The sequence below is a fragment of the Diadema antillarum genome, unplaced genomic scaffold (assembly GCF_040938485.1).
Source record: "Diadema antillarum isolate AM-2024a unplaced genomic scaffold, OU_Dant_1.0 seq00000082_RagTag, whole genome shotgun sequence".
NCBI classification, from domain to species: Eukaryota; Metazoa; Echinodermata; class Echinoidea; order Diadematoida; family Diadematidae; genus Diadema; species Diadema antillarum.
In genome coordinates, this window is record NW_027271175.1 from 2,449,581 (window position 1) to 2,477,284 (window position 27,704).

The 27,704-nt window shown below is 50.2% G+C and overlaps 30 non-coding genes across 30 annotated transcripts; all 30 read left to right on the top strand.

The window, feature by feature from the left end:
- Positions 1-207: 207 nt before the first annotated feature.
- LOC139726372 (5S ribosomal RNA) lies at positions 208-326 on the top strand. The gene has a single exon (XR_011710652.1). It is a non-coding gene; the product is annotated as a 5S ribosomal RNA (ribosomal RNA).
- An 807-nt stretch (positions 327-1,133) lies between these two features.
- On the top strand, positions 1,134-1,252 carry LOC139726401 (5S ribosomal RNA). Its single transcript, XR_011710679.1, has one exon. It is a non-coding gene; the product is annotated as a 5S ribosomal RNA (ribosomal RNA).
- Positions 1,253-2,060: 808 nt separating this feature from the next.
- LOC139726340 (5S ribosomal RNA) lies at positions 2,061-2,179 on the top strand. Its single transcript, XR_011710622.1, has one exon. It is a non-coding gene; the product is annotated as a 5S ribosomal RNA (ribosomal RNA).
- An 808-nt stretch (positions 2,180-2,987) lies between these two features.
- On the top strand, positions 2,988-3,106 carry LOC139726402 (5S ribosomal RNA). Its single transcript, XR_011710680.1, has one exon. It is a non-coding gene; the product is annotated as a 5S ribosomal RNA (ribosomal RNA).
- Positions 3,107-3,913: 807 nt separating this feature from the next.
- Positions 3,914-4,032, top strand: LOC139726332 (5S ribosomal RNA). The gene has a single exon (XR_011710614.1). It is a non-coding gene; the product is annotated as a 5S ribosomal RNA (ribosomal RNA).
- Positions 4,033-4,839: 807 nt separating this feature from the next.
- On the top strand, positions 4,840-4,958 carry LOC139726341 (5S ribosomal RNA). The gene has a single exon (XR_011710623.1). It is a non-coding gene; the product is annotated as a 5S ribosomal RNA (ribosomal RNA).
- Positions 4,959-5,766: 808 nt separating this feature from the next.
- LOC139726403 (5S ribosomal RNA) lies at positions 5,767-5,885 on the top strand. The gene has a single exon (XR_011710681.1). It is a non-coding gene; the product is annotated as a 5S ribosomal RNA (ribosomal RNA).
- Positions 5,886-6,692: 807 nt separating this feature from the next.
- On the top strand, positions 6,693-6,811 carry LOC139726335 (5S ribosomal RNA). Its single transcript, XR_011710616.1, has one exon. It is a non-coding gene; the product is annotated as a 5S ribosomal RNA (ribosomal RNA).
- A 786-nt stretch (positions 6,812-7,597) lies between these two features.
- Positions 7,598-7,716, top strand: LOC139726405 (5S ribosomal RNA). The gene has a single exon (XR_011710682.1). It is a non-coding gene; the product is annotated as a 5S ribosomal RNA (ribosomal RNA).
- Positions 7,717-8,522: 806 nt separating this feature from the next.
- LOC139726406 (5S ribosomal RNA) lies at positions 8,523-8,641 on the top strand. Its single transcript, XR_011710683.1, has one exon. It is a non-coding gene; the product is annotated as a 5S ribosomal RNA (ribosomal RNA).
- An 817-nt stretch (positions 8,642-9,458) lies between these two features.
- On the top strand, positions 9,459-9,577 carry LOC139726353 (5S ribosomal RNA). Its single transcript, XR_011710634.1, has one exon. It is a non-coding gene; the product is annotated as a 5S ribosomal RNA (ribosomal RNA).
- Positions 9,578-10,387: 810 nt separating this feature from the next.
- On the top strand, positions 10,388-10,506 carry LOC139726407 (5S ribosomal RNA). The gene has a single exon (XR_011710684.1). It is a non-coding gene; the product is annotated as a 5S ribosomal RNA (ribosomal RNA).
- Positions 10,507-11,323: 817 nt separating this feature from the next.
- LOC139726382 (5S ribosomal RNA) lies at positions 11,324-11,442 on the top strand. The gene has a single exon (XR_011710661.1). It is a non-coding gene; the product is annotated as a 5S ribosomal RNA (ribosomal RNA).
- An 814-nt stretch (positions 11,443-12,256) lies between these two features.
- LOC139726354 (5S ribosomal RNA) lies at positions 12,257-12,375 on the top strand. The gene has a single exon (XR_011710635.1). It is a non-coding gene; the product is annotated as a 5S ribosomal RNA (ribosomal RNA).
- Positions 12,376-13,192: 817 nt separating this feature from the next.
- LOC139726383 (5S ribosomal RNA) lies at positions 13,193-13,311 on the top strand. Its single transcript, XR_011710662.1, has one exon. It is a non-coding gene; the product is annotated as a 5S ribosomal RNA (ribosomal RNA).
- An 807-nt stretch (positions 13,312-14,118) lies between these two features.
- LOC139726408 (5S ribosomal RNA) lies at positions 14,119-14,237 on the top strand. The gene has a single exon (XR_011710685.1). It is a non-coding gene; the product is annotated as a 5S ribosomal RNA (ribosomal RNA).
- An 807-nt stretch (positions 14,238-15,044) lies between these two features.
- On the top strand, positions 15,045-15,163 carry LOC139726409 (5S ribosomal RNA). The gene has a single exon (XR_011710686.1). It is a non-coding gene; the product is annotated as a 5S ribosomal RNA (ribosomal RNA).
- Positions 15,164-15,970: 807 nt separating this feature from the next.
- On the top strand, positions 15,971-16,089 carry LOC139726411 (5S ribosomal RNA). Its single transcript, XR_011710688.1, has one exon. It is a non-coding gene; the product is annotated as a 5S ribosomal RNA (ribosomal RNA).
- Positions 16,090-16,896: 807 nt separating this feature from the next.
- On the top strand, positions 16,897-17,015 carry LOC139726367 (5S ribosomal RNA). Its single transcript, XR_011710647.1, has one exon. It is a non-coding gene; the product is annotated as a 5S ribosomal RNA (ribosomal RNA).
- Positions 17,016-17,824: 809 nt separating this feature from the next.
- On the top strand, positions 17,825-17,943 carry LOC139726412 (5S ribosomal RNA). Its single transcript, XR_011710689.1, has one exon. It is a non-coding gene; the product is annotated as a 5S ribosomal RNA (ribosomal RNA).
- An 807-nt stretch (positions 17,944-18,750) lies between these two features.
- Positions 18,751-18,869, top strand: LOC139726384 (5S ribosomal RNA). The gene has a single exon (XR_011710663.1). It is a non-coding gene; the product is annotated as a 5S ribosomal RNA (ribosomal RNA).
- An 806-nt stretch (positions 18,870-19,675) lies between these two features.
- On the top strand, positions 19,676-19,794 carry LOC139726373 (5S ribosomal RNA). The gene has a single exon (XR_011710653.1). It is a non-coding gene; the product is annotated as a 5S ribosomal RNA (ribosomal RNA).
- Positions 19,795-20,604: 810 nt separating this feature from the next.
- Positions 20,605-20,723, top strand: LOC139726413 (5S ribosomal RNA). Its single transcript, XR_011710690.1, has one exon. It is a non-coding gene; the product is annotated as a 5S ribosomal RNA (ribosomal RNA).
- An 807-nt stretch (positions 20,724-21,530) lies between these two features.
- LOC139726385 (5S ribosomal RNA) lies at positions 21,531-21,649 on the top strand. Its single transcript, XR_011710664.1, has one exon. It is a non-coding gene; the product is annotated as a 5S ribosomal RNA (ribosomal RNA).
- Positions 21,650-22,466: 817 nt separating this feature from the next.
- Positions 22,467-22,585, top strand: LOC139726393 (5S ribosomal RNA). Its single transcript, XR_011710671.1, has one exon. It is a non-coding gene; the product is annotated as a 5S ribosomal RNA (ribosomal RNA).
- An 807-nt stretch (positions 22,586-23,392) lies between these two features.
- LOC139726414 (5S ribosomal RNA) lies at positions 23,393-23,511 on the top strand. Its single transcript, XR_011710691.1, has one exon. It is a non-coding gene; the product is annotated as a 5S ribosomal RNA (ribosomal RNA).
- An 807-nt stretch (positions 23,512-24,318) lies between these two features.
- LOC139726415 (5S ribosomal RNA) lies at positions 24,319-24,437 on the top strand. Its single transcript, XR_011710692.1, has one exon. It is a non-coding gene; the product is annotated as a 5S ribosomal RNA (ribosomal RNA).
- Positions 24,438-25,249: 812 nt separating this feature from the next.
- LOC139726416 (5S ribosomal RNA) lies at positions 25,250-25,368 on the top strand. The gene has a single exon (XR_011710693.1). It is a non-coding gene; the product is annotated as a 5S ribosomal RNA (ribosomal RNA).
- Positions 25,369-26,177: 809 nt separating this feature from the next.
- On the top strand, positions 26,178-26,296 carry LOC139726417 (5S ribosomal RNA). Its single transcript, XR_011710694.1, has one exon. It is a non-coding gene; the product is annotated as a 5S ribosomal RNA (ribosomal RNA).
- Positions 26,297-27,103: 807 nt separating this feature from the next.
- On the top strand, positions 27,104-27,222 carry LOC139726336 (5S ribosomal RNA). The gene has a single exon (XR_011710617.1). It is a non-coding gene; the product is annotated as a 5S ribosomal RNA (ribosomal RNA).
- Positions 27,223-27,704: the final 482 nt, after the last annotated feature.

Here is a 27,704-nt window from a genome sequence, read left to right on the forward strand (position 1 = left end):
ATCAGCAGGTGTGTCTTGTGCATCATAGGCACTGTTGCACCATCAGCATCCCATCCATGGTTACAGTCCTTCGCAGTCACTACAGCTTCGCTTTCATTGGTCAATGCCTTCAAGCTCCCTCTGGTGGTAGAGACGGGGCGTGCTGTAAAACCTTTCGTCCGAGAGGTTGAGGACAAGCATAAATCAGCTAAAGTCTGTAGGTATGTCGCCTACGACCATTCCACGCTGAATATACCGGTTCTCGTCCGAACACCGTAGTAAAGCAGCGTAGGGCCTGGTCAGTACTTGGATTGGAGACCGCTTGGGAATACTGGGTGTTGTAGGCTTTTTGCTGTCTAAAATGCCTGCTCTCCTCTTTTTATGAAACACTTTATTTTTCTTCTCGGCAATTTTTCATGGTTTTTTCTAGTCGGCAATAAAATAAAGACACCAGCTAGTCCTGTCCTAATTATTTTGAATGAAGTCCAAAGGGGCCCAATCGCCTCCTGCGCCTCGTGCTGTAGATACAGCATCGCAGACGTTTTGGCATCATGGCAGACAAGGTGGTGCCTGAATCAGGATCCACTTCAAGACAGCCCACCGGAGACTGTCAGAGCACGATTATGACGTCACGCATAGTTAGAACTGCTGTTACGTAGTATAACTGTCACCAGGAAAAATTGCACGGCGCTGACCCGTGCCTGGGACAGCCATCAAAAGGAATGTGCGGCAGGGGAAGCTGGTGGCACTCCTGGCCATCTCTCGGCCTTCTCTGGCAGTGAATTCATAGCAAACAAAGCAAGAAGAAATGCCTTCCAAAACAGTCATCATCATTTTCCTTCTCCAGAAGGCAAGACTGATGAGGGGCCGCGTCGTGACATTCGGGCAGCATCCATGGCCCCTCGGAACGCACAGCGCGCAGTCAAGAAAGTCAGGCCCACACCTCCATCAGCAGGTGTGTCTTGTGCATCATAGGCACTGTTGCACCATCAGCATCCCATCCATGGTTACAGTCCTTCGCAGTCACTACAGCTTCGCTTTCATTGGTCAATGCCTTCAAGCTCCCTCTGGTGGTAGAGACGGGGCGTGCTGCAAAACCGTTCGTCCGTGAGGTTGAGGACAAGCATAAATCAGTTAAAGTCTGTAGGTTTGTCGCCTACGACCATTCCACGCTGAATATACCGGTTCTCGTCCGAACACCGTAGTAAAGCAGCGTAGGGCCTGGTCAGTACTTGGATGGGAGACCGCTTGGGAATACCGGGTGTTGTAGGCTTTTTGCTGTCTAAAATGCCTGCTCTCCTCTTTTTATGAAACACTTTATTTTTCTTCTCGGCAATTTTTCATGGTTTTTTCTAGTCGGCAATAAAAATAAAGACACCAGCTAGTCCTGTCCTAATTATTTTGAATGAAGTCCAAAGGGGCCCAATCGCCTCCTGCGCCTCGTCCTGTAGATACAGCATCGCAGACGTTTTAGCATCATGGCAGACAAGGTGGTGCCTGAATCAGGATCCACTTCAAGACAGCCCACCGGAGACTGTCAGAGCACGATTATGACGTCACGCATAGTTAGAACTGCTGTTACGTAGTATAACTGTCACCCTGAAAAATTGCACGGCGCTGACCCGTGCCTGGGACAGCCATGAAAAGGAATGTGCGGCAGGGGAAGCTGGTGGCACTCCTGGCGATCTCTCGGCCTTCTCTGGCAGTGAATTCATAGAAAACAAAGCAAGAAGAAACGCCTTCCAAAACAGTCATCATCATTTTCCTTCTCCAGAAGGCAAGACTGATGAGGGGCCGCGTCGTGACATTCGGGCAGCATCCATGGCCCCTCGGAACGCATAGCGCGCAGTCAAGAAAGTCAGGCCCACACCTCCATCAGCAGGTGTGTCTTGTGCATCATAGGCACTGTTGCACCATCAGCATCCCATCCATGGTTACAGTCCTTCGCAGTCACTGCAGCTTCGCTTTCATTGGTGAATGCCTTCAAGCTCCCTCAGGTGGTAGAGACGGGACGTGCTGTAAAACCGTTCGTCCGTGAGGTTGAGGACAAGCATAAATCAGCTAAAGTCTGTAGGTATGTCGCCTACGACAATTCCACGCTGAATATACCGGTTCTCGTCCGAACACCGTAGTAAAGCAGCGTAGGGCCTGGTCAGTACTTGGATGGGAGACCGCTTGGGAATACCGGGTGTTGTAGGCTTTTTGCTGTCTAAAATGCCTGCTCTCCTCTTTTTATGAAACACTTTATTTTTCTTCTCGGCAATTTTTCATGGTTTTTTCTAGTCGGCAATAAAATAAAGACACCAGCTAGTCCTGTCCTAATTATTTTGAATGAAGTCCAAAGGGGCCCAATCGCCTCCTGCGCCTCGTGCTGTAGATACAGCATCGCAGACGTTTTGGCATCATGGCACACAAGGTGGTGCCTGAATCAGGATCCACTTCAAGACAGCCCACAGGAGACTGTCAGAGCACGATTATGACGTCACGCATAGTTAGAACTGCTGTTACGTAGTATAACTGTCACCACAAAAAAATTGCACGGCGCTGGCCCGTGCCTTGGACAGCCATCAAAAGGAATGCGCGGCAGGGGAAGCTGGTGGCACTCCTGGCCATCTCTCGGCCTTCTCTGGCAGTGAATTCATAGCAAACAAAGCAAGAAGGAATGTCTTCCAAAACAGTCATCATCATTTTCCTTCTCCAGAAGGCAAGACTGATGAGGGGCCGCGTCGTGACATTTGGGCAGCATCCATGGCCCCTCGGAACGCACAGCGCGCAGTCAAGAAAGTCAGGCCCACACCTCCATCAGCAGGTGTGTCTTGTGCATCATAGGCACTGTTGCACCAATAGCATCCCATCCATGGTTACAGTCCTTCGCAGTCACTACAGTTTCGCTTTCATTGGTCAATGCCTTCAAGCTCCCTCTGGTGGTAGAGACGGGGTGTGCTGTAAAACTGTTCGTCCGAGAGGTTGAGGACAAGCATAAATCAGCTAAAGTCTGTAGGTATGTCGCCTACGACCATTCCACGCTGAATATACCGGTTCTCGTCCGAACACCGTAGTAAAGCAGCGTAGGGCCTGGTCAGTACTTGGATGGGAGACCGCTTGGGAATACCGGGTGTTGTAGGCTTTTTGCTGTCTAAAATGCCTGCTCTCCTCTTTTTATGAAACACTTTATTTTTCTTCTCGGCAATTTTTCATGGTTTTTTCTAGTCGGCAATAAAATAAAGACACCAGCTAGTCCTGTCCTAATTATTTTGAATGAAGTCCAAAGGGGCCCAATCGCCTCCTCCGCCTCGTGCTGTAGATACAGCATCGCAGACGTTTTGGCATCATGGCACACAAGGTGGTGCCTGAATCAGGATCCACTTCAAGACAGTCCACCGGAGACTGTCAGAGCACGATTATGACGTCACGCATAGTTAGAACTGCTGTTACGTAGTATAACTGTCACCAGGAAAAATTGCACGGCGCTGACCCGTGCCTGGGACAGCCATCAAAAGGAATGTGCGGCAGGGGAAGCTGGTGGCACTCCTGGCCATCTCTCGGCCTTCTCTGGCAGTGAATTCATAGCAAACAAAGCAAGAAGGAATGCCTTTCAAAACAGTCATCATCATTTTCCTTCTCCAGAAGGCAAGACTGATGAGGGGCCGCGTCGTGACATTCCGGCAGCATCTATGGCCCCTCGGAACGCACAGCGCGCAGTCAAGAAAGTCAGGCCCACACCTCCATCAGCAGGTGTGTCTTGTGCATCATAGGCACTGTTGCACCATCAGCATCCCATCCATGGTTACAGTCCTTCGCAGTCACTACAGCTTCGCTTTCATTGGTCAATACCTTCAAGCTCCCTCTGGTGGCAGAGACGGGGCGTGCTGTAAAACCGTTCGTCCGTGAGGTTGAGGACAAGGATAAATCAGCTAAAGTCTGTAGGTATGTCGCCTACGACCATACCACGCTGAATATACCGGTTCTCGTCCGAACACCGTAGTAAAGCAGCGTAGGGCCTGGTCAGTATTTGGATGGGAGACCGCTTGGGAATACCGGGTGTTGTAGGCTTTTTGCTGTCTAAAATGCCTGCTCTCCTCTTTTTATGAAACACTTTATTTTTCTTCTCGTTAATTTTTCATGGTTTTTTCTAGTCGGCAATAAAATAAAGACACCAGCTAGTCCTGTCCTAATTATTTTGAATGAAGTCCAAAGGGGCCCAATCGCCTCCTGCGCCTCGTCCTGTAGATACAGCATCGCAGACGTTTTAGCATCATGGCAGACAAGGTGGTGCCTGAATCAGGATCCACTTCAAGACAGCCCACCGGAGACTGTCAGAGCACGATTATGACGTCACGCATAGTTAGAACTGCTGTTACGTAGTATAACTGTCACCCTGAAAAATTGCACGGCGCTGACCCGTGCCTGGGACAGCCATCAAAAGGAATGTGCGGCAGGGGAAGCTGGTGGCACTCCTGGCGATCTCTCGGCCTTCTCTGGCAGTGAATTCATAGAAAACAAAGCAAGAAGAAACGCCTTCCAAAACAGTCATCATCATTTTCCTTCTCCAGAAGGCAAGACTGATGAGGGGCCGCGTCGTGACATTCGGGCAGCATCCATGGCCCCTCGGAACGCATAGCGCGCAGTCAAGAAAGTCAGGCCCACACCTCCATCAGCAGGTGTGTCTTGTGCATCATAGGCACTGTTGCACCATCAGCATCCCATCCATGGTTACAGTCCTTCGCAGTCACTGCAGCTTCGCTTTCATTGGTGAATGCCTTCAAGCTCCCTCAGGTGGTAGAGACGGGACGTGCTGTAAAACCGTTCGTCCGTGAGGTTGAGGACAAGCATAAATCAGCTAAAGTCTGTAGGTATGTCGCCTACGACAATTCCACGCTGAATATACCGGTTCTCGTCCGAACACCGTAGTAAAGCAGCGTAGGGCCTGGTCAGTACTTGGATGGGAGACCGCTTGGGAATACCGGGTGTTGTAGGCTTTTTGCTGTCTAAAATGCCTGCTCTCCTCTTTTTATGAAACACTTTATTTTTCTTCTCGGCAATTTTTCATGGTTTTTTCTAGTCGGCAATAAAATAAAGACACCAGCTAGTCCTGTCCTAATTATTTTGAATGAAGTCCAAAGGGGCCCAATCGCCTCCTGCGCCTCGTGCTGTAGATACAGCATCGCAGACGTTTTGGCATCATGGCACACAAGGTGGTGCCTGAATCAGGATCCACTTCAAGACAGCCCACAGGAGACTGTCAGAGCACGATTATGACGTCACGCATAGTTAGAACTGCTGTTACGTAGTATAACTGTCACCACAAAAAAATTGCACGGCGCTGGCCCGTGCCTTGGACAGCCATCAAAAGGAATGCGCGGCAGGGGAAGCTGGTGGCACTCCTGGCCATCTCTCGGCCTTCTCTGGCAGTGAATTCATAGCAAACAAAGCAAGAAGGAATGTCTTCCAAAACAGTCATCATCATTTTCCTTCTCCAGAAGGCAAGACTGATGAGGGGCCGCGTCGTGACATTTGGGCAGCATCCATGGCCCCTCGGAACGCACAGCGCGCAGTCAAGAAAGTCAGGCCCACACCTCCATCAGCAGGTGTGTCTTGTGCATCATAGGCACTGTTGCACCAATAGCATCCCATCCATGGTTACAGTCCTTCGCAGTCACTACAGTTTCGCTTTCATTGGTCAATGCCTTCAAGCTCCCTCTGGTGGTAGAGACGGGGTGTGCTGTAAAACTGTTCGTCCGAGAGGTTGAGGACAAGCATAAATCAGCTAAAGTCTGTAGGTATGTCGCCTACGACCATTCCACGCTGAATATACCGGTTCTCGTCCGAACACCGTAGTAAAGCAGCGTAGGGCCTGGTCAGTACTTGGATGGGAGACCGCTTGGGAATACCGGGTGTTGTAGGCTTTTTGCTGTCTAAAATGCCTGCTCTCCTCTTTTTATGAAACACTTTATTTTTCTTCTCGGCAATTTTTCATGGTTTTTTCTAGTCGGCAATAAAATAAAGACACCAGCTAGTCCTGTCCTAATTATTTTGAATGAAGTCCAAAGGGGCCCAATCGCCTCCTCCGCCTCGTGCTGTAGATACAGCATCGCAGACGTTTTGGCATCATGGCACACAAGGTGGTGCCTGAATCAGGATCCACTTCAAGACAGTCGACCGGAGACTGTCAGAGCACGATTATGACGTCACGCATAGTTAGAACTGCTGTTACGTAGTATAACTGTCACCAGGAAAAATTGCACGGCGCTGACCCGTGCCTGGGACAGCCATCAAAAGGAATGTGCGGCAGGGGAAGCTGGTGGCACTCCTGGCCATCTCTCGGCCTTCTCTGGCAGTGAATTCATAGCAAACAAAGCAAGAAGGAATGCCTTTCAAAACAGTCATCATCATTTTCCTTCTCCAGAAGGCAAGACTGATGAGGGGCCGCGTCGTGACATTCCGGCAGCATCTATGGCCCCTCGGAACGCACAGCGCGCAGTCAAGAAAGTCAGGCCCACACCTCCATCAGCAGGTGTGTCTTGTGCATCATAGGCACTGTTGCACCATCAGCATCCCATCCATGGTTACAGTCCTTCGCAGTCACTACAGCTTCGCTTTCATTGGTCAATACCTTCAAGCTCCCTCTGGTGGCAGAGACGGGGCGTGCTGTAAAACCGTTCGTCCGTGAGGTTGAGGACAAGGATAAATCAGCTAAAGTCTGTAGGTATGTCGCCTACGACCATACCACGCTGAATATACCGGTTCTCGTCCGAACACCGTAGTAAAGCAGCGTAGGGCCTGGTCAGTATTTGGATGGGAGACCGCTTGGGAATACCGGGTGTTGTAGGCTTTTTGCTGTCTAAAATGCCTGCTCTCCTCTTTTTATGAAACACTTTATTTTTCTTCTCGGCAATTTTTCATGGTTTTTTCTAGTCGGCAATAAAATAAAGACACCAGCTAGTCCTGTCCTAATTATTTTGAATGAAGTCCAAAGGGGCCCAATCGCCTCCTGCGCCTCGTCCTGTAGATACAGCATCGCAGACGTTTTGGCATCATGGCAGACAAGGTGGTGCCTGAATCAGGATCCACTTCAAGACCGCCCACAGGAGACTGTCAGAGCACGATTATGACGTCACGCATAGTTAGAACTGCTGTTACGTAGTATAACTGTCACCAGGAAAAATTGCACGGCGCTGACCCGTGCATGCGGCAGGGGAAGCTGGTGGCACTCCTGGCCATCTCTCGGCCTTCTCTGGCAGTGAATTCATAGCAAACAAAGCAAGAAGAAATGCCTTCCAAAACAGTCATCATCATTTTCCTTCTCCAGAAGGCAAGACTGATGAGGGGCCGCGTCGTGACATTCGGGCAGCATCCATTGCCCCTCGGAACGCACAGCACGCGCAGTCAAGAAAGTCAGGCCCACACCTCCATCAGCAGGTGTGTCTTGTGCATCATAGGCACTGTTGCACCATCAGCATCCCATCCATGGTTACAGTCCTTCGCAGTCACTACAGCTTCGCTTTCATTGGTCAATGCCTTCAAGCTCCCTCTGGTGGTAGAGACGGGGCGTGCTGCAAAACCGTTCGTCCGTGAGGTTGAGGACAAGCATAAATCAGCTAAAGTCTGTAGGTATGTCGCCTACGACCATTCCACGCTGAATATACCGGTTCTCGTCCGAACACCGTAGTAAAGCAGCGTAGGGCCTGGTCAGTACTTGGATGGGAGACCGCTTGGGAATACCGGGTGTTGTAGGCTTTTTGCTGTCTAAAATGCCTGCTTTCCTCTTTTTATGAAACACTTCATTTTTCTTCTCGGCAATTTTTCATGGTTTTTCCTAGTCGGCAATAAAATAAAGACACCAGCTAGTCCTGTCCTAATTATTTTGAATGAAGTCCAAAGGGGCCCAATCGCCTCCTGCGCCTCGTGCTGTAGATACAGCATCGCAGACGTTTTGGCATCATGCCACACAAGGTGGTGCCTGAATCAGGATCCACTTCAAGACATCCCACCGGAGACTGCCAGAGCACGATTATGACGTCACGCATAGTTAGAACTGCTGTTACGTAGTATAACTGTCACCAAAAAAAATTGCACGGCGCTGGCCCGTGCCTTGGACAGCCATCAAAAGGAATGCGCGGCAGGGGAAGCTGGTGGCACTCCTGGCCATCTCTCGGCCTTCTCTGGCAGTGAATTCATAGCAAACAAAGCAAGAAAAATGCCTTCCAAAACAGTCATCATCATTTTCCTTCTCCAGAAGGCAAGACTGATGAGGGGCCGCGTCGTGACATTCGGGCAGCATCCATGGCCCCTCGGAACGCACAGCGCGCAGTCAAGAAAGTCAGGCCCACACCTCCATCAGCAGGTGTGTCTTGTGCATCATAGGCACTGTTGCACCATCAGCATCCCATCCATGGTTACAGTCCTTCGCAGTCACTACAGCTTCGCTTTCATTGGTCAATGCCTTCAAGCTCCCTCTGGTGGTAGAGACGGGGCGTGCTGTAAAACCGTTCGTCCGAGAGGTTGAGGACAAGCATAAATCAGCTAAAGTCTGTAGGTATGTCGCCTACGACCATTCCACGCTGAATATACCGGTTCTCGTCCGAACACCGTAGTAAAGCAGCGTAGGGCCTGGTCAGTACTTGGATGGGAGACCGCTTGGGAATACCGGGTGTTGTAGGCTTTTTGCTGTCTAAAATGCCTGCTCTCCTCTTTTTATGAAACACTTTATTTTTCTTCTCGGCAATTTTTCATGGTTTTTTCTAGTCGGCAATAAAATAAAGACACCAGCTAGTCCTGTCCTAATTATTTTGAATGAAGTCCAAAGGGGCCCAATCGCCTCCTGCGCCTCGTGCTGTAGATACAGCATCGCAGACGTTTTGGCATCATGCCACACAAGGTGGTGCCTGAATCAGGATCCACTTCAAGACATCCCACCGGAGACTGTCAGAGCACGATTATGACGTCACGCATAGTTAGAACTGCTGTTACGTAGTATAACTGTCACCGGAAAAAATTGCACGGCGCTGGCCCGTGCCTTGGACAGCCATCAACAGCCATCAAAAGGAATGCGCGGCAGGGGAAGCTGGTGGCACTCCTGGCCATCTCTCGGCCTTCTCTGGCAGTGAATTCATAGCAAACAAAGCAAGAAGGAATGCCTTCCAAAACAGTCATCATCATTTTCCTTCTCCAGAAGGCAAGACTGATGAGGGGCCGCGTCGTGACATTTGGGCAGCATCCATGGCCCCTCGGAACGCATAGCGCGCAGTCAAGAAAGTCAGGCCCACACCTCCATCAGCAGGTGTGTCTTGTGCATCATAGGCACTGTTGCACCATCAGCATCCCATCCATGGTTACAGTCCTTCGCAGTCACTACAGCTTCGCTTTCATTGGTCAATGCCTTCAAGCTCCCTCTGGTGGCAGAGACGGGACGTGCTGTAAAACCGTTCGTCCGTGAGGTTGAGGACAAGGATAAATCAGCTAAAGTCTGTAGGTATGTCGCCTACGACCATACCACGCTGAATATACCGGTTCTCGTCCGAACACCGTAGTAAAGCAGCGTAGGGCCTGGTCAGTACTTGGATGGGAGACGGCTTGGGAATACCGGGTGTTGTAGGCTTTTTGCTGTCTAAAATGCCTGCTCTCCTCTTTTTATGAAACACTTTATTTTTCTTCTCGGCAATTTTTCATGGTTTTTTCTAGTCGGCAATAAAATAAAGACACCAGCTAGTCCTGTCCTAATTATTTTGAATGAAGTCCAAAGGGGCCCAATCGCCTCCTGCGCCTCGTGCTGTAGATACAGCATCGCAGACGTTTTGGCATCATGGCAGACAAGGTGGTGCCTGAATCAGGATCCACTTCAAGACAGCCCACCGGAGACTGTCAGAGCACGATTATGACGTCACGCATAGTTAGAACTGCTGTTACGTAGTATAACTGTCACCAGGAAAAATTGCACGGCGCTGACCCGTGCCTGGGACAGCCATCAAAAGGAATGTGCGGCAGGGGAAGCTGGTGGCACTCCTGGCCATCTCTCGGCCTTCTCTGGCAGTGAATTCATAGCAAACAAAGCAAGAAGAAATGCCTTCCAAAACAGTCATCATCATTTTCCTTCTCCAGAAGGCAAGACTGATGAGGGGCCGCGTCGTGACATTCGGGCAGCATCCACGGCCCCTCGGCGGAACGCATAGCGCGCAGTCAAGAAAGTCAGGCCCACACCTCCATCAGCAGGTGTGTCTTGTGCATCATAGGCACTGTTGCACCATCAGCATCCCATCCATGGTTACAGTCCTTCGCAGTCACTACAGCTTCGCTTTCATTGGTCAATGCATTCAAGCTCCCTCTGGTGGTAGAGACGGGGCGTGCTGCAAAACCGTTCGTCCGTGAGGTTGAGGACAAGCATAAATCAGTTAAAGTCTGTAGGTTTGTCGCCTACGACCATTCCACGCTGAATATACCGGTTCTCGTCCGAACACCGTAGTAAAGCAGCGTAGGGCCTGGTCAGTACTTGGATGGGAGACCGCTTGGGAATACCGGGTGTTGTAGGCTTTTTGCTGTCTAAAATGCCTGCTTTCCTCTTTTTATGAAACACTTTATTTTTCTTCTCGGCAATTTTTCATGGTTTTTTCTAGTCGGCAATAAAATAAAGACACCAGCTAGTCCTGTCCTAATTATTTTGAATGAAGTCCAAAGGGGCCCAATCGCCTCCTGCGCCTCGTGCTGTAGATACAGCATCGCAGACGTTTTGGCATCATGCCACACAAGGTGGTGCCTGAATCAGGATCCACTTCAAGACATCCCACCGGAGACTGTCAGAGCACGATTATGACGTCACGCATAGTTAGAACTGCTGTTACGTAGTATAACTGTCACCGGAAAAAATTGCACGGCGCTGGCCCGTGCCTTGGACAGCCATCAACTGCCATCAAAAGGAATGCGCGGCAGGGGAAGCTGGTGGCACTCCTGGCCATCTCTCGGCCTTCTCTGGCAGTGAATTCATAGCAAACAAAGCAAGAAGGAATGCCTTCCAAAACAGTCATCATCATTTTCCTTCTCCAGAAGGCAAGACTGATGAGGGGCCGCGTCGTGACATTCGGGCAGCATCCATGGCCCCTCGGAACGCACAGCGCGCAGTCAAGAAAGTCAGGCCCACACCTCCATCAGCACGTGTGTATTGTGCATCATAGGCACTGTTGCACCATCAGCATCCCATCCATGGTTACAGTCCTTCGCAGTCACTACAGCTTCGCTTTCATTGGTCAATGCCTTTAAGCTGCCTCTGGTGGCAGAGACGGGGCGTGCTGTAAAACCGTTCGTACGTGAGGTTGAGGACAAGGATAAATCAGCTAAAGTCTGTAGGTATGTCGCCTACGACCATACCACGCTGAATATACCGGTTCTCGTCCGAACACCGTAGTAAAGCAGCGTAGGGCCTGGTCAGTACTTGGATGGGAGACCGCTTGGGAATACCGGGTGTTGTAGGCTTTTTGCTGTCTAAAATGCCTGCTCTCCTCTTTTTATGAAACACTTTATTTTTCTTCTCGGCAATTTTTCATGGTTTTTTCTAGTCGGCAATAAAATAAAGACACCAGCTAGTCCTGTCCTAATTATTTTGAATGAAGTCCAAAGGGGCCCAATCGCCTCCTGCGCCTCGTGCTGTAGATACAGCATCGCAGACGTTTTGGCATCATGCCACACAAGGTGGTGCCTGAATCAGGATCCACTTCAAGACATCCCACCGGAGACTGTCAGAGCACGATTATGACGTCACGCATAGTTAGAACTGCTGTTACGTAGTATAACTGTCACCGGAAAAAATTGCACGGCGCTGGCCCGTGCCTTGGACAGCATCATGCCATCAAAAGGAATGCGCGGCAGGGGAAGCTGGTGGCACTCCTGGCCATCTCTCGGCCTTCTCTGGCAGTGAATTCATAGCAAACAAAGCAAGAAGGAATGCCTTCCAAAACAGTCATCATCATTTTCCTTCTCCAGAAGGCAAGACTGATGAGGGGCCGCGTCGTGACATTCGGGCAGCATCCATGGCCCCTCGGAACGCACAGCGCGCAGTCAAGAAAGTCAGGCCCACACCTCCATCAGCAGGTGTGTATTGTGCATCATAGGCACTGTTGCACCATCAGCATCCCATCCATGGTTACAGTCCTTCGCAGTCACTACAGCTTCGCTTTCATTGGTCAATGCCTTCAAGCTCCCTCTGGTGGCAGAGACGGGGCGTGCTGTAAAACCGTTCGTACGTGAGGTTGAGGACAAGGATAAATCAGCTAAAGTCTGTAGGTATGTCGCCTACGACCATACCACGCTGAATATACCGGTTCTCGTCCGAACACCGTAGTAAAGCAGCGTAGGGCCTGGTCAGTACTTGGATGGGAGACGGCTTGGGAATACCGGGTGTTGTAGGCTTTTTGCTGTCTAAAATGCCTGCTCTCCTCTTTTTATGAAACACTTTATTTTTCTTCTCGGCAATTTTTCATGGTTTTTTCTAGTCGGCAATAAAATAAAGACACCAGCTAGTCCTGTCCTAATTATTTTGAATGAAGTCCAAAGGGGCCCAATCGCCTCCTGCGCCTCGTGCTGTAGATACAGCATCGCAGACGTTTTGGCATCATGCCACACAAGGTGGTGCCTGAATCAGGATCCACTTCAAGACATCCCACCGGAGACTGTCAGAGCACGATTATGACGTCACGCATAGTTAGAACTGCTGTTACGTAGTATAACTGTCACCGGAAAAAATTGCACGGCGCTGGCCCGTGCCTTGGACAGCCATCAACTGCCATCAAAAGGAATGCGCGGCAGGGGAAGCTGGTGGCACTCCTGGCCATCTCTCGGCCTTCTCTGGCAGTGAATTCATAGCAAACAAAGCAAGAAGGAATGCCTTCCAAAACAGTCATCATCATTTTCCTTCTCCAGAAGGCAAGACTGATGAGGGGCCGCGTCGTGACATTCGGGCAGCATCCATGGCCCCTCGGAACGCACAGCGCGCAGTCAAGAAAGTCAGGCCCACACCTCCATCAGCACGTGTGTATTGTGCATCATAGGCACTGTTGCACCATCAGCATCCCATCCATGGTTACAGTCCTTCGCAGTCACTACAGCTTCGCTTTCATTGGTCAATGCCTTTAAGCTGCCTCTGGTGGCAGAGACGGGGCGTGCTGTAAAACCGTTCGTACGTGAGGTTGAGGACAAGGATAAATCAGCTAAAGTCTGTAGGTATGTCGCCTACGACCATACCACGCTGAATATACCGGTTCTCGTCCGAACACCGTAGTAAAGCAGCGTAGGGCCTGGTCAGTACTTGGATGGGAGACCGCTTGGGAATACCGGGTGTTGTAGGCTTTTTGCTGTCTAAAATGCCTGCTCTCCTCTTTTTATGAAACACTTTATTTTTCTTCTCGGGAATTTTTCATGGTTTTTTCTAGTCGGCAATAAAATAAAGACACCAGCTAGTCCTGTCCTAATTATTTTGAATGAAGTCAAAAGGGGCCCAATCGCCTCCTGCGCCTCGTCCTGTAGATACAGCATCGCAGACGTTTTAGCATCATGGCAGACAAGGTGGTGCCTGAATCAGGATCCACTTCAAGACAGCCCACCGGAGACTGTCAGAGCACGATTATGACGTCACGCATAGTTAGAACTGCTGTTCCGTAGTATAACTGTCACCCTGAAAAATTGCACGGCGCTGACCCGTGCCTGGGACAGCCATCAAAAGGAATGTGCGGCAGGGGAAGCTGGTGGCACTCCTGGCGATCTCTCGGCCTTCTCTGGCAGTGAATTCATAGCAAACAAAGAAAGAAGAAACGTCTTCCAAAACACTCATCATCATTTTCCTTCTCCAGAAGGCAAGACTGATGAGGGGCCACTTCGTGACATTCGGGCAGCATCCATCGCCCCTCGGAACGCATAGCGCGCAGTCAAGAAAGTCAGGCCCACACCTCCATCAGCAGGTGTGTCTTGTGCATCATAGGCACTGTTGCACCATCAGCATCCCATCCATGGTTACAGTCCTTCGCAGTCACTGCAGCTTCGCTTTCATTGGTGAATGCCTTCAAGCTCCCTCTGGTGGTAGAGACGGGACGTGCTGTAAAACCGTTCGTCCGTGAGGTTGAGGACAAGCATAAATCAGCTAAAGTCTGTAGGTATGTCGCCTACGACCATTCCACGCTGAATATACCGGTTCTCGTCCGAACACCGTAGTAAAGCAGCGTAGGGCCTGGTCAGTACTTGGATGGGAGACCGCTTGGGAATACCGGGTGTTGTAGGCTTTTTGCTGTCTAAAATGCCTGCTCTCCTCTTTTTATGAAACACTTTATTTTTCTTCTCGGCAATTTTTCATGGTTTTTTCTAGTCGGCAATAAAATAAAGACACCAGCTAGTCCTGTCCTAATTATTTTGAATGAAGTCCAAAGGGGCCCAATCGCCTCCTGCGCCTCGTGCTGTAGATACAGCATCGTAGACGTTTTGGCATCATGGCAGACAAGGTGGTGCCTGAATCAGGATCCACTTCAAGACATCCCACCGGAGACTGCCAGAGCACGATTATGACGTCACGCATAGTTAGAACTGCTGTTACGTAGTATAACTGTCACCAGGAAAACTTGCACGGCGCTGAGCCGTGCCTGGGACAGCCATCAAAAGGAATGTGCGGCAGGGGAAGCTGGTGGCACTCCTGGCCATCCCTCGGCCTTCTCTGGCAGTGAATTCATAGCAAACAAAGCAAGAAGAAATGCCTTCCAAAACAGTCATCATCATTTTCCTTCTCCAGAAGGCAAGACTGATGAGGGGCCGCGTCGTGACATTCGGGCAGCATCCATGGCCCCTCGGAACGCACAGCGCGCAGTCAAGAAAGTCAGGCCCACACCTCCATCAGCAGGTGTGTCTTGTGCATCATAGGCACTGTTGCACCATCAGCATCCCATCCATGGTTACAGTCCTTCGCAGTCACTACAGCTTCGCTTTCATTGGTCAATGCCTTCAAGCTCCCTCTGGTGGTAGAGACGGGGCGTGCTGTAAAACCGTTCGTCTGAGAGGTTGAGGACAAGCATAAATCAGCTAAAGTCTGTAGGTATGTCGCCTACGACCATTCCACGCTGAATATACCGGTTCTCGTCCGAACACCGTAGTAAAGCAGCGTAGGGCCTGGTCAGTACTTGGATGGGAGACCGCTTGGGAATACCGGGTGTTGTAGGCTTTTTGCTGTCTAAAATGCCTGCTTTCCTCTTTTTATGAAACACTTCATTTTTCTTCTCGGCAATTTTTCATGGTTTTTTCTAGTCGGCAATAAAATAAAGACACCAGCTAGTCCTGTCCTAATTATTTTGAATGAAGTCCAAAGGGGCCCAATCGCCTCCTGCGCCTCGTGCTGTAGATACAGCATCGCAGACGTTTTGGCATCATGGCAGACAAGGTGGTGCCTGAATCAGGATCCACTTCAAGACTTCCCACCGGAGACTGTCAGAGCACGATTATGACGTCACGCATAGTTAGAACTGCTGTTACGTAGTATAACTGTCACCAGGAAAAATTGCACGGCGCTGACCCGTGCCTGGGACAGCCATCAAAAGGAATGTGCGGCAGGGGAAGCTGGTGGCACTCCTGGCCATCTCTCGGCCTTCTCTGGCAGTGAATTCATAGCAAACAAAGCAAGAAGAAATGCCTTCCAAAACAGTCATCATCATTTTCCTTCTCCAGAAGGCAAGACTGATGAGGGGCCGCGTCGTGACATTCGGGCAGCATCCATGGCCCCTCGGAACGCATAGCGCGCAGTCAAGAAAGTCAGGCCCACACCTCCATCAGCAGGTGTGTCTTGTGCATCATAGGCACTGTTGCACCATCAGCATCCCATCCATGGTTACAGTCCTTCGCAGTCACTACAGCTTCGCTTTCATTGGTCAATGCCTTCAAGCTCCCTCTGGTGGTAGAGACGGGGCGTGCTGCAAAACCGTTCGTCCGTGAGGTTGAGGACAAGCATAAATCAGTTAAAGTCTGTAGGTTTGTCGCCTACGACCATTCCACGCTGAATATACCGGTTCTCGTCCGAACACCGTAGTAAAGCAGCGTAGGGCCTGGTCAGTACTTGGATGGGAGACCGCTTGGGAATACCGGGTGTTGTAGGCTTTTTGCTGTCTAAAATGCCTGCTCTCCTCTTTTTATGAAACACTTTATTTTTCTTCTCGGCAATTTTTCATGGTTTTTTCTAGTCGGCAATAAAATAAAGACACCAGCTAGTCCTGTCCTAATTATTTTGAATGAAGTCCAAAGGGGCCCAATCGCCTCCTGCGCCTCGTCCTGTAGATACAGCATCGCAGACGTTTTAGCATCATGGCAGACAAGGTGGTGCCTGAATCAGGATCCACTTCAAGACAGCCCACCGGAGACTGTCAGAGCACGATTATGACGTCACGCATAGTTAGAACTGCTGTTACGTAGTATAACTGTCACCCTGAAAAATTGCACGGCGCTGACCCGTGCCTGGGACAGCCATCAAAAGGAATGTGCGGCAGGGGAAGCTGGTGGCACTCCTGGCGATCTCTCGGCCTTCTCTGGCAGTGAATTCATAGAAAACAAAGCAAGAAGAAACGCCTTCCAAAACAGTCATCATCATTTTCCTTCTCCAGAAGGCAAGACTGATGAGGGGCCGCGTCGTGACATTCGGGCAGCATCCATGGCCCCTCGGAACGCATAGCGCGCAGTCAAGAAAGTCAGGCCCACACCTCCATCAGCAGGTGTGTCTTGTGCATCATAGGCACTGTTGCACCATCAGCATCCCATCCATGGTTACAGTCCTTCGCAGTCACTGCAGCTTCGCTTTCATTGGTGAATGCCTTCAAGCTCCCTCAGGTGGTAGAGACGGGACGTGCTGTAAAACCGTTCGTCCGTGAGGTTGAGGACAAGCATAAATCAGCTAAAGTCTGTAGGTATGTCGCCTACGACAATTCCACGCTGAATATACCGGTTCTCGTCCGAACACCGTAGTAAAGCAGCGTAGGGCCTGGTCACTACTTGGATGGGAGACCGCTTGGGAATACCGGGTGTTGTAGGCTTTTTGCTGTCTAAAATGCCTGCTCTCCTCTTTTTATGAAACACTTTATTTTTCTTCTCGGCAATTTTTCATGGTTTTTTCTAGTCGGCAATAAAATAAAGACACCAGCTAGTCCTGTCCTAATTATTTTGAATGAAGTCCAAAGGGGCCCAATCGCCTCCTGCGCCTCGTGCTGTAGATACAGCATCGCAGACGTTTTGGCATCATGGCACACAAGGTGGTGCCTGAATCAGGATCCACTTCAAGACAGCCCACAGGAGACTGTCAGAGCACGATTATGACGTCACGCATAGTTAGAAATGCTGTTACGTAGTATAACTGTCACCACAAAAAAAATTGCACGGCGCTGGCCCGTGCCTTGGACAGCCATCAAAAGGAATGCGCGGCAGGGGAAGCTGGTGGCACTCCTGGCCATCTCTCGGCCTTCTCTGGCAGTGAATTCATAGCAAACAAAGCAAGAAGGAATGTCTTCCAAAACAGTCATCATCATTTTCCTTCTCCAGAAGGCAAGACTGATGAGGGGCCGCGTCGTGACATTTGGGCAGCATCCATGGCCCCTCGGAACGCACAGCGCGCAGTCAAGAAAGTCAGGCCCACACCTCCATCAGCAGGTGTGTCTTGTGCATCATAGGCACTGTTGCACCAATAGCATCCCATCCTTGGTTACAGTCCTTCGCAGTCACTACAGTTTCGCTTTCATTGGTCAATGCCTTCAAGCTCCCTCTGGTGGTAGAGACGGGGTGTGCTGTAAAACCGTTCGTCCGAGAGGTTGAGGACAAGCATAAATCAGCTAAAGTCTGTAGGTATGTCGCCTACGACCATTCCACGCTGAATATACCGGTTCTCGTCCGAACACCGTAGTAAAGCAGCGTAGGGCCTGGTCAGTACTTGGATGGGAGACCGCTTGGGAATACCGGGTGTTGTAGGCTTTTTGCTGTCTAAAATGCCTGCTCTCCTCTTTTTATGAAACACTTTATTTTTCTTCTCGGCAATTTTTCATGGTTTTTTCTAGTCGGCAATAAAATAAAGACACCAGCTAGTCCTGTCCTAATTATTTTGAATGAAGTCCAAAGGGGCCCAATCGCCTCCTCCGCCTCGTGCTGTAGATACAGCATCGGAGACGTTTTGGCATCATGGCACACAAGGTGGTGCCTGAATCAGGATCCACTTCAAGACAGTCGACCGGAGACTGTCAGAGCACGATTATGACGTCACGCATAGTTAGAACTGCTGTTACGTAGTATAACTGTCACCAGGAAAAATTGCACGGCGCTGACCCGTGCCTGGGACAGCCATCAAAAGGAATGTGCGGCAGGGGAAGCTGGTGGCACTCCTGGCCATCTCTCGGCCTTCTCTGGCAGTGAATTCATAGCAAACAAAGCAAGAAGGAATGCCTTTCAAAACAGTCATCATCATTTTCCTTCTCCAGAAGGCAAGACTGATGAGGGGCCGCGTCGTGACATTCCGGCAGCATCTATGGCCCCTCGGAACGCACAGCGCGCAGTCAAGAAAGTCAGGCCCACACCTCCATCAGCAGGTGTGTCTTGTGCATCATAGGCACTGTTGCACCATCAGCATCCCATCCATGGTTACAGTCCTTCGCAGTCACTACAGCTTCGCTTTCATTGGTCAATACCTTCAAGCTCCCTCTGGTGGCAGAGACGGGGCGTGCTGTAAAACCGTTCGTCCGTGAGGTTGAGGACAAGGATAAATCAGCTAAAGTCTGTAGGTATGTCGCCTACGACCATACCACGCTGAATATACCGGTTCTCGTCCGAACACCGTAGTAAAGCAGCGTAGGGCCTGGTCAGTACTTGGATGGGAGACCGCTTGGGAATACCGGGTGTTGTAGGCTTTTTGCTGTCTAAAATGCCTGCTCTCCTCTTTTTATGAAACACTTTATTTTTCTTCTCGGCAATTTTTCATGGTTTTTCCTAGTCGGCAATAAAATAAAGACACCAGCTAGTCCTGTCCTAATTATTTTGAATGAAGTCCAAAGGGGCCCAATCGCCTCCTGCGCCTCGTGCTGTAGATACAGCATCGCAGACGTTTTGGCATCATGGCAGACAAGGTGGTGCCTGAATCAGGATCCACTTCAAGACCGCCCACAGGAGACTGTCAGAGCACGATTATGACGTCACGCATAGTTAGAACTGCTGTTACGTAGTATAACTGTCACCAGGAAAAATTGCACGGCGCTGACCCGTGCATGGGACAGCCATCAAAAGGAATGTGCGGCATGGGAAGCTGGTGGCACTCCTGGCCATCTCTCGGCCTTCTCTGGCAGTGAATTCATAGCAAACAAAGCAAGAAAAATGCCTTCCAAAGCAGTCATCATCATTTTCCTTCTCCAGAAGGCAAGACTGATGAGGGGCCGCGTCGTGACATTCGGGCAGCATCCATGGCCCCTCGGAACGCACAGCGCGCAGTCAAGAAAGTCAGGCCCACACCTCCATCAGCAGGTGTGTCTTGTGCATCATAGGCACTGTTGCACCATCAGCATCCCATCCATGGTTACAGTCCTTCGCAGTCACTACAGCTTCGCTTTCATTGGTCAATGCCGTCAAGCTCCCTCTGGTGGTAGAGACGGGGCGTGCTGTAAAACCTTTCGTCCGAGAGGTTGAGGACAAGCATAAATCAGCTAAAGTCTGTAGGTATGTCGCCTACGACCATTCCACGCTGAATATACCGGTTCTCGTCCGAACACCGTAGTAAAGCAGCGTAGGGCCTGGTCAGTACTTGGATTGGAGACCGCTTGGGAATACTGGGTGTTGTAGGCTTTTTGCTGTCTAAAATGCCTGCTCTCCTCTTTTTATGAAACACTTTATTTTTCTTCTCGGCAATTTTTCATGGTTTTTTCTAGTCGGCAATAAAATAAAGACACCAGCTAGTCCTGTCCTAATTATTTTGAATGAAGTCCAAAGGGGCCCAATCGCCTCCTGCGCCTCGTGCTGTAGATACAGCATCGCAGACGTTTTGGCATCATGGCAGACAAGGTGGTGCCTGAATCAGGATCCACTTCAAGACAGCCCACAGGAGACTGTCAGAGCACGATTATGACGTCACGCATAGTTAGAACTGCTGTTACGTAGTATAACTGTCACCAGGAAAAATTGCACGGCGCTGACCCGTGCCTGGGACAGCCATCAAAAGGAATGTGCGGCAGGGGAAGCTGGTGGCACTCCTGGCCATCTCTCGGCCTTCTCTGGCAGTGAATTCATAGCAAACAAAGCAAGAAGAAATGCCTTCCAAAACAGTCATCATCATTTTCCTTCTCCAGAAGGCAAGACTGATGAGGGGCCGCGTCGTGACATTCGGGCAGCATCCACGGCCCCTCGGCGGAACGCATAGCGCGCAGTCAAGAAAGTCAGGCCCACACCTCCATCAGCAGGTGTGTCTTGTGCATCATAGGCACTGTTGCACCATCAGCATCCCATCCATGGTTACAGTCCTTCGCAGTCACTACAGCTTCGCTTTCATTGGTCAATGCATTCAAGCTCCCTCTGGTGGTAGAGACGGGGCGTGCTGCAAAACCGTTCGTCCGTGAGGTTGAGGACAAGCATAAATCAGTTAAAGTCTGTAGGTTTGTCGCCTACGACCATTCCACGCTGAATATACCGGTTCTCGTCCGAACACCGTAGTAAAGCAGCGTAGGGCCTGGTCAGTACTTGGATGGGAGACCGCTTGGGAATACCGGGTGTTGTAGGCTTTTTGCTGTCTAAAATGCCTGCTCTCCTCTTTTTATGAAACACTTTATTTTTCTTCTCGGCAATTTTTCATGGTTTTTTCTAGTCGGCAATAAAATAAAGACACCAGCTAGTCCTGTCCTAATTATTTTGAATGAAGTCCAAAGGGGCCCAATCGCCTCCTGCGCCTCGTGCTGTAGATACAGCATCGCAGACGTTTTGGCATCATGGCAGACAAGGTGGTGCCTGAATCAGGATCCACTTCAAGACAGCCCACCGGAGACTGTCAGAGCACGATTATGACGTCACGCATAGTTAGAACTGCTGTTCCGTAGTATAACTGTCACCCTGAAAAATTGCACGGCGCTGACCCGTGCCTGGGACAGCCATCAAAAGGAATGTGCGGCAGGGGAAGCTGGTGGCACTCCTGGCGATCTCTCGGCCTTCTCTGGCAGTGAATTCATAGAAAACAAAGCAAGAAGAAACGCCTTCCAAAACAGTCATCATCATTTTCCTTCTCCAGAAGGCAAGACTGATGAGGGGCCGCGTCGTGACATTCGGGCAGCATCCATGGCCCCTCGGAACGCATAGCGCGCAGTCAAGAAAGTCAGGCCCACACCTCCATCAGCAGGTGTGTCTTGTGCATCATAGGCACTGTTGCACCATCAGCATCCCATCCATGGTTACAGTCCTTCGCAGTCACTACAGCTTCGCTTTCATTGGTCAATGCCTTCAAGCTCCCTCTGGTGGCAGAGACGGGACGTGCTGTAAAACCGTTCGTCCGTGAGGTTGAGGACAAGGATAAATCAGCTAAAGTCTGTAGGTATGTCGCCTACGACCATACCACGCTGAATATACCGGTTCTCGTCCGAACACCGTAGTAAAGCAGCGTAGGGCCTGGTCAGTACTTGGATGGGAGACCGCTTGGGAATACCGGGTGTTGTAGGCTTTTTGCTGTCTAAAATGCCTGCTCTCCTCTTTTTATGAAACACTTTATTTTTCTTCTCGGCAATTTTTCATGGTTTTTTCTAGTCGGCAATAAAATAAAGACACCAGCTAGTCCTGTCCTAATTATTTTGAATGAAGTCCAAAGGGGCCCAATCGCCTCCTGCGCCTCGTGCTGTAGATACAGCATCGCAGACGTTTTGGCATCATGCCACACAAGGTGGTGCCTGAATCAGGATCCACTTCAAGACATCCCACCGGAGACTGTCAGAGCACGATTATGACGTCACGCATAGTTAGAACTGCTGTTACGTAGTATAACTGTCACCGGAAAAAATTGCACGGCGCTGGCCCGTGCCTTGGACAGCCATCAACTGCCATCAAAAGGAATGCGCGGCAGGGGAAGCTGGTGGCACTCCTGGCCATCTCTCGGCCTTCTCTGGCAGTGAATTCATAGCAAACAAAGCAAGAAGGAATGCCTTCCAAAACAGTCATCATCATTTTCCTTCTCCAGAAGGCAAGACTGATGAGGGGCCGCGTCGTGACATTTGGGCAGCATCCATGGCCCCTCGGAACGCACAGCGCGCAGTCAAGAAAGTCAGGCCCACACCTCCATCAGCAGGTGTGTCTTGTGCATCATAGGCACTGTTGCACCATCAGCATCCCATCCATGGTTACAGTCCTTCGCAGTCACTACAGCTTCGCTTTCATTGGTCAATGCCTTCAAGCTGCCTCTGGTGGCAGAGACGGGGCGTGCTGTAAAACCGTTCGTCCGTGAGGTTGAGGACAAGGATAAATCAGCTAAAGTCTGTAGGTATGTCGCCTACGACAATACCACGCTGAATATACCGGTTCTCGTCCGAACACCGTAGTAAAGCAGCGTAGGGCCTGGTCAGTACTTGGATGGGAGACCGCTTGGGAATACCGGGTGTTGTAGGCTTTTTGCTGTCTAAAATGCCTGCTCTCCTCTTTTTATGAAACACTTTATTTTTCTTCTCGGCAATTTTTCATGGTTTTTTCTAGTCGGCAATAAAATAAAGACACCAGCTAGTCCTGTCCTAATTATTTTGAATGAAGTCCAAAGGGGCCCAATCGCCTCCTGCGCCTCGTCCTGTAGATACAGCATCGCAGACGTTTTAGCATCATGGCAGACAAGGTGGTGCCTGAATCAGGATCCACTTCAAGACAGCCCACCGGAGACTGTCAGAGCACGATTATGACGTCACGCATAGTTAGAACTGCTGTTCCGTAGTATAACTGTCACCCTGAAAAATTGCACGGCGCTGACCCGTGCCTGGGACAGCCATCAAAAGGAATGTGCGGCAGGGGAAGCTGGTGGCACTCCTGGCGATCTCTCGGCCTTCTCTGGCAGTGAATTCATAGCAAACAAAGAAAGAAGAAACGTCTTCCAAAACACTCATCATCATTTTCCTTCTCCAGAAGGCAAGACTGATGAGGGGCCACTTCGTGACATTCGGGCAGCATCCATCGCCCCTCGGAACGCATAGCGCGCAGTCAAGAAAGTCAGGCCCACACCTCCATCAGCAGGTGTGTCTTGTGCATCATAGGCACTGTTGCACCATCAGCATCCCATCCATGGTTACAGTCCTTCGCAGTCACTGCAGCTTCGCTTTCATTGGTGAATGCCTTCAAGCTCCCTCTGGTGGTAGAGACGGGACGTGCTGTAAAACCGTTCGTCCGTGAGGTTGAGGACAAGCATAAATCAGCTAAAGTCTGTAGGTATGTCGCCTACGACCATTCCACGCTGAATATACCGGTTCTCGTCCGAACACCGTAGTAAAGCAGCGTAGGGCCTGGTCAGTACTTGGATGGGAGACCGCTTGGGAATACCGGGTGTTGTAGGCTTTTTGCTGTCTAAAATGCCTGCTCTCCTCTTTTTATGAAACACTTTATTTTTCTTCTCGGCAATTTTTCATGGTTTTTTCTAGTCGGCAATAAAATAAAGACACCAGCTAGTCCTGTCCTAATTATTTTGAATGAAGTCCAAAGGGGCCCAATCGCCTCCTGCGCCTCGTGCTGTAGATACAGCATCGTAGACGTTTTGGCATCATGGCAGACAAGGTGGTGCCTGAATCAGGATCCACTTCAAGACATCCCACCGGAGACTGCCAGAGCACGATTATGACGTCACGCATAGTTAGAACTGCTGTTACGTAGTATAACTGTCACCAGGAAAACTTGCACGGCGCTGAGCCGTGCCTGGGACAGCCATCAAAAGGAATGTGCGGCAGGGGAAGCTGGTGGCACTCCTGGCCATCCCTCGGCCTTCTCTGGCAGTGAATTCATAGCAAACAAAGCAAGAAGAAATGCCTTCCAAAACAGTCATCATCATTTTCCTTCTCCAGAAGGCAAGACTGATGAGGGGCCGCGTCGTGACATTCGGGCAGCATCCATGGCCCCTCGGAACGCACAGCGCGCAGTCAAGAAAGTCAGGCCCACACCTCCATCAGCAGGTGTGTCTTGTGCATCATAGGCACTGTTGCACCATCAGCATCCCATCCATGGTTACAGTCCTTCGCAGTCACTACAGCTTCGCTTTCATTGGTCGATGCCTTCAAGCTCCCTCTGGTGGTAGAGACGGGACGTGCTGTAAAACCGTTCGTCTGTGAGGTTGAGGACAAGCATAAATCAGCTAAAGTCTGTAGGTATGTCGCCTACGACCATTCCACGCTGAATATACCGGTTCTCGTCCGAACACCGTAGTAAAGCAGCGTAGGGCCTGGTCAGTACTTGGATGGGAGACCGCTTGGGAATACCGGGTGTTGTAGGCTTTTTGCTGTCTAAAATGCCTGCTTTCCTCTTTTTATGAAACACTTCATTTTTCTTCTCGGGAATTTTTCATGGTTTTTTCTAGTCGGTAATAAAATAAAGACACCAGCTAGTCCTGTCCTAATTATTTTGAATGAAGTCCAAAGGGGCCCAATCGCCTCCTGCGCCTCGTGCTGTAGATACAGCATCGCAGACGTTTTGGCATCATGGCAGACAAGGTGGTGCCTGAATCAGGATCCACTTCAAGACTTCCCACCGGAGACTGTCAGAGCACGATTATGACGTCACGCATAGTTAGAACTGCTGTTCCGTAGTATAACTGTCACCAGGAAAAATTGCACGGTGCTGACCCGTGCCTGGGACAGCCATGAAAAGGAATGTGCGGCAGGGGAAGCTGGTGGCACTCCTGGCGATCTCTCGGCCTTCTCTGGCAGTGAATTCATAGCAAACAAAGCAAGAAGAAATGCCTTCCAAAACAGTCATCATCATTTTCCTTCTCCAGAAGGCAAGACTGATGAGGGGCCGCGTCGTGACATTCGGGCAGCATCCATTGCCCCTCGGAACGCACAGCACAGTGCGCAGTCAAGAAAGTCAGGCCCACACCTCCATCAGCAGGTGTGTCTTGTGCATCATAGGCACTGTTGCACCATCAGCATCCCATCCATGGTTACAGTCCTTCGCAGTCACTACAGCTTCGCTTTCATTGGTCAATGCCTTCAAGCTCCCTCTGGTGGTAGAGACGGGACGTGCTGCAAAACCGTTCGTCCGTGAGGTTGAGGACAACCATAAATCAGCTAAAGTCTGTAGGTATGTCGCCTACGACCATTCCACGCTGAATATACCGGTTCTCGTCCGAACACCGTAGTAAAGCAGCGTAGGGCCTGGTCAGTACTTGGATGGGAGACCGCTTGGGAATACCGGGTGTTGTAGGCTTTTTGCTGTCTAAAATGCCTGCTCTCCTCTTTTTATGAAACACTTCATTTTTCTTCTCGGCAATTTTTCATGGTTTTTCCTAGTCGGCAATAAAATAAAGACACCAGCTAGTCCTGTCCTAATTATTTTGAATGAAGTCCAAAGGGGCCCAATCGCCTTCTGCGCCTCGTGCTGTAGATACAGCATCGCAGACGTTTTGGCATCATGCCACACAAGGTGGTGCCTGAATCAGGATCCACTTCAAGACATCCCACCGGAGACTGCCAGAGCACGATTATGACGTCACGCATAGTTAGAACTGCTGTTACGTAGTATAACTGTCACCACAAAAAAAATTGCGCGGCGCTGGCCCGTGCCTTGGACAGCCATCAAAAGGAATGCGCGGCAGGGGAAGCTGGTGGCACTCCTGGCCATCTCTCGGCCTTCTCTGGCAGTGAATTCATAGCAAACAAAGCAAGAAGGAATGTCTTCCAAAACAGTCATCATCATTTTCCTTCTCCAGAAGGCAAGACTGATGAGGGGCCGCGTCGTGACATTTGGGCAGCATCCATGGCCCCTCGGAACGCACAGCGCGCAGTCAAGAAAGTCAGGCCCACACCTCCATCAGCAGGTGTGTCTTGTGCATCATAGGCACTGTTCCACCAATAGCATCCCATCCTTGGTTACAGTCCTTCGCAGTCACTACAGTTTCGCTTTCATTGGTCAATGCCTTCAAGCTCCCTCTGGTGGTAGAGACGGGGTGTGCTGTAAAACCGTTCGTCCGAGAGGTTGAGGACAAGCATAAATCAGCTAAAGTCTGTAGGTATGTCGCCTACGACCATTCCACGCTGAATATACCGGTTCTCGTCCGAACACCGTAGTAAAGCAGCGTAGGGCCTGGTCAGTACTTGGATGGGAGACCGCTTGGGAATACCGGGTGTTGTAGGCTTTTTGCTGTCTAAAATGCCTGCTCTCCTCTTTTTATGAAACACTTTATTTTTCTTCTCGGCAATTTTTCATGGTTTTTTCTAGTCGGCAATAAAATAAAGACACCAGCTAGTCCTGTCCTAATTATTTTGAATGAAGTCCAAAGGGGCCCAATCGCCTCCTCCGCCTCGTGCTGTAGATACAGCATCGCAGACGTTTTGGCATCATGGCACACAAGGTGGTGCCTGAATCAGGATTCACTTCAAGACAGTCCACCGGAGACTGTCAGAGCACGATTATGACGTCACGCATAGTTAGAACTGCTGTTACGTAGTATAACTGTCACCAGGAAAAATTGCACGGCGCTGACCCGTGCCTGGGACAGCCATGAAAAGGAATGTGCGGCAGGGGAAGCTGGTGGCACTCCTGGCCATCTCTCGGCCTTCTCTGGCAGTGAATTCATAGCAAACAAAGCAAGAAGGAATGCCTTTCAAAACAGTCATCATCATTTTCCTTCTCCAGAAGGCAAGACTGATGAGGGGCCGCGTCGTGACATTCCGGCAGCATCTATGGCCCCTCGGAACGCACAGCGCGCAGTCAAGAAAGTCAGGCCCACACCTCCATCAGCAGGTGTGTCTTGTGCATCATAGGCACTGTTGCACCATCAGCATCCCATCCATGGTTACAGTCCTTCGCAGTCACTACAGCTTCGCTTTCATTGGTCAATACCTTCAAGCTCCCTCTGGTGGCAGAGACGGGGCGTGCTGTAAAACCGTTCGTCCGTGAGGTTGAGGACAAGGATAAATCAGCTAAAGTCTGTAGGTATGTCGCCTACGACCATACCACGCTGAATATACCGGTTCTCGTCCGAACACCGTAGTAAAGCAGCGTAGGGCCTGGTCAGTATTTGGATGGGAGACCGCTTGGGAATACCGGGTGTTGTAGGCTTTTTGCTGTCTAAAATGCCTGCTCTCCTCTTTTTATGAAACACTTTATTTTTCTTCTCGTTAATTTTTCATGGTTTTTTCTAGTCGGCAATAAAAAAAAGACACCAGCTAGTCCTGTCCTAATTATTTTGAATGAAGTCCAAAGGGGCCCAATCGCCTCCTGCGTCTCGTCCTGTAGATACAGCATCGCAGACGTTTTAGCATCATGGCAGACAAGGTGGTGCCTGAATCAGGATCCACTTCAAGACAGCCCACCGGAGACTGTCAGAGCACGATTATGACGTCACGCATAGTTAGAACTGCTGTTACGTAGTATAACTGTCACCCTGAAAAATTGCACGGCGCTGACCCGTGCCTGGGACAGCCATCAAAAGGAATGTGCGGCAGGGGAAGCTGGTGGCACTCCTGGCGATCTCTCGGCCTTCTCTGGCAGTGAATTCATAGAAAACAAAGCAAGAAGAAACGCCTTCCAAAACAGTCATC